Raw genomic sequence first — 3731 nt, forward strand, 5'->3', positions numbered from 1 at the left:
TTCTTATGTTCCATGCTACTTTTATGATGATACTCACATGTTTTATACATATTATATGTCATTATTATGCATTTTCCGGCACTAACCTATTGACAAGATGCCGAAGAGCCAGTTGCTGTTTTCTGCTGTTTTTGGTTTCAGAAATCCTACAAAGGAAATATTCTCGGAATTGGACGAAATCAACGCCCAGGGTCCTATTTTTGCACGAAGCTTCCAGAAGACCGGAGGAGTCACGAAGTGGGGCCACGAGGCGCCGCCACAACAGGGCAGCGCGGGCAGCAAGGGGCCCGCGCGGCCCTGTTGTGTGGGGCCCCCATGGCGCCTCTTGACCTGCCCTTCCACCTACTTAAAGCCTCCGTCGCGAAACCCCCAGTACCGAGAGCCACGATACGGAAAACCTTCCAGAGACGCCGCCGCCGCCAATCCCATCTCGGGGGATTCAGGAGATCGCCTCCGGTACCCTGCCGGAGAGGGGAATCATCTCCCGGAGGTCTCTTCATCGCCATGATCGCCTCCGGATCGATGTGTGAGTAGTTCACCCCTGGACTATGGGTCCATAGCAGTAGCTAGATGGTTGTCTTCTCCTAATTGTGCTATCATGTTAGATCTTGTGAGCTGCCTATCATGATCAAGATCATCTATTTGTAATCCTTCATGTTGTGTTTGTTGGGATCCGATGAATATTGAATACTATGTCAAGTTGATTATCAATCTATCATATATGTTATTTATGTTCTTGCATGCTCTCCGTTGCTAGTAGAGGCTCTGGCCAAGTTGATACTTGTGACTCCAAGAGGGAGTATTTATGCTCGATAGTGGGTTCATGCCTCCATTAAATCTGGGACAGTGACAGAAAGTTCTAAGGTTGTGGATGTGCTGTTGCTACTAGGGATAAAACATTGATGCTTTGTCTAAGGATATTTGTGTTGATTACATTATGCACCATACTTAATGCAATTGTCTGTTATTTACAACTTAATACTGGAAGGGGTTCGGATGATAACCTGAAAGTGGACTTTTTAGGCATAGATGCATGCTGGATAGCGGTCTATGTACTTTGTCGTAATGCCCTGATTAAATCTCATAGTACTCATCATGATATATGTATGTGCATTGTTATGCCTTCTTTATTTGTCAATTGCCCAACTGTAATTTGTTCACCCAACATCTGTTATCTTATGGGAGAGACACCGCTAGTGAACTGTGGACCCCGGTCCTATTCTTTACATCTGAAATACAATCTACTGCAATTGTTCTTTACTGTTCTTCGCAAACAACCATCATCATCCACACTATACATCTAATCCTTTGTTTACAGCAAGCCGGTGAGATTGACAACCTCGCTGTTACGTTGGGGCAAAGTTCTGTGATTATGTTGTGCAGGTTCCACGTTGGTGCCGGAATCCCTGGTGTTGCGCCGCACTACACTCCGCCGCCATCAACCTTCAACGTGCTTCTTGGCTCCTCCTGGTTCGATAAACCTTGGTTTCTTTCTGAGGGAAAACTTGCTGCTGTGCGCATCATACCTTCCTCTTGGGGTTCCCAACGGACGTGTTAATTACGCGCAATCACTGACCATCGCAAGCCTCGCCGACACGCGCGTCGTGATCCTGGTAAGCTCCTGAGTTCCCTAGCATTTCTAGCTTGCTCGATTGCTCGGCATAGCGCCATCGCATCGCTAGCCCGTGACCGCCGCCGCAGCACCTCGCTGTCGAGCACGCTCCGGTGACCTATTCGGAGCGGCGCCGCCACCATAGGGTTCACCACGACACGTTGAGTCGAGCCAGCACACGTGCGCGCCCGCGGGAGTAGCCTAGCGCCGACGACCACCGCCACAGACCGCCGGCTACCGTGCCCATTGCCACGTTGGCAATTTTGACTGGGTCAATCACGCGTGGCAGGTGACCTGGCCACTGGCCCACCTGTCTGTGCATGTGGGTAACAGTAGCCTGGGTACATTTAGTAGTTTCCAGTTTTATTTCAAATTATATAAATTGCTGAAACTTTACAAGAATTTAGAAAATTCATATAAACTCAGAAAAATGAAAATAAGATATCAAAATTCTTATAAAAGAAAACCCTATCCAATAAAAATACAATATGAAATTTTTATTTTTAATAAAAATCTAATTATTTAAATACCTATTAAATTAAGTCTTTTCTTATATTCAAAATGCAATTAAAATTCAGAAATTAAGAAAAGTGTCCAAATTAAATAAAAACCAGTAAATAAATAAAGAAAACATTAAAACTAATTTTCTTTATTTATCAATTTGTTAAATCCTTATTAGAAGGATTTAAACCCTAATTAATAATTACCTTATTAATTCATTAAAAATAATAAAATGCCAAATCCAATCTTTTGTTATTTTAAAGTGATTAATAACTTCAACCTTATCATGAAGTTATTACCTTGAGAACTATCTGGTGGATTAGAAAAACCTAGTTCCATTATACATAAAATAGTAGTTCATACTTTTATGTGGAATCATAAAACCCTTATACCATTTAGAACCCTAGCTCCATTACTTCATCTGAAACCTAAATGGTTTCCAAACTTAAATCCCAAGTTAACATGTGATCATGTTACCTCAATAGTAGTCATAGAACCATCATTAGCAATTAAATGCTTGCCTTGCCACCTAAAATGTAGGAGCCCTATTATAAATAATTTAGTATTCCATGTATGCATACCTATTCAACCTTGTTGATCAAGTAGGATCAACCAAGTCTAAACCCTAGCTCCTATTACCAAAGCCATCATCCTTATTTATCCCTATTTAGCATCACACCATTGTGATGAACTCTATATAGCAACCATGCTTAATATTTGGCATCAATTGCCATACACCCTGAATCCTTATAGTGTGAGATAATTATTAAACATCCTATTTAAGAAACCACCATTCCTTACTTAGTGAATCCAATAACAAACCCTAGACAACCTCAACCCTAATTGCAATACTTCTTATTACTTAAGAAGTATGTTCTTCAAAAGTTATTCTTTTGAAGAAAACTAAGAGTAGCCAGCAACCCTGCCTTATAGGACCTATAAACCCTAACTATCTATCACCAATCAAGTATACCAACCCTGATAGCAATCATATATTAGTAATTGCTTAAGATACTTATGCTTCACTAAAACCTTACAAGCCCTAGGTGTTGATGAATCCAACCTTGTTTGGATCCATCTAATACTTACTCCAGAAACTAGATGAAACCATAATCAGCCATAGAACCCCACCAACCTAATTATCATACTTGTTCTTTATTAAAGAACATGTTCTTCAAAAGTTATTCTTTTGAAGTATATGATAATTAATCATTAACCATTCCATATAGTACTAAAACCAACCACTATTGATCAGATGTTAGGATTACACCAAATGCTATTGTTGTGTGCTACTAGTGTTATTATTATGATATATTACAACACCAGTTTATGATACCAAGCAACCAACCCTTAATAAGAACATTGTTTGTAAATCACTCTAAAAGTGCAATACACCCTGAACCAATCATTACAAGTCACTGATCCTAAATCATCGGGGTTAGGTCACGCTTAGAGCGATTGCATCTCATACTTATGCATTATTGCATCCTTGCCAATCTTTTAAACATCGTCCTTACCGGACGATGATGCTATTTCAGAATTTGGAGTTATTGCGTATCGAAGACCTTGCCTGCATAATCTTGCAGTCAAGAAAGGCAAGTTCATCACTTTCTCATGT

Source organism: Lolium perenne, chromosome 2 (assembly GCF_019359855.2).
Source record: "Lolium perenne isolate Kyuss_39 chromosome 2, Kyuss_2.0, whole genome shotgun sequence".
Lineage (NCBI taxonomy): Eukaryota > Viridiplantae > Streptophyta > Magnoliopsida > Poales > Poaceae > Lolium > Lolium perenne.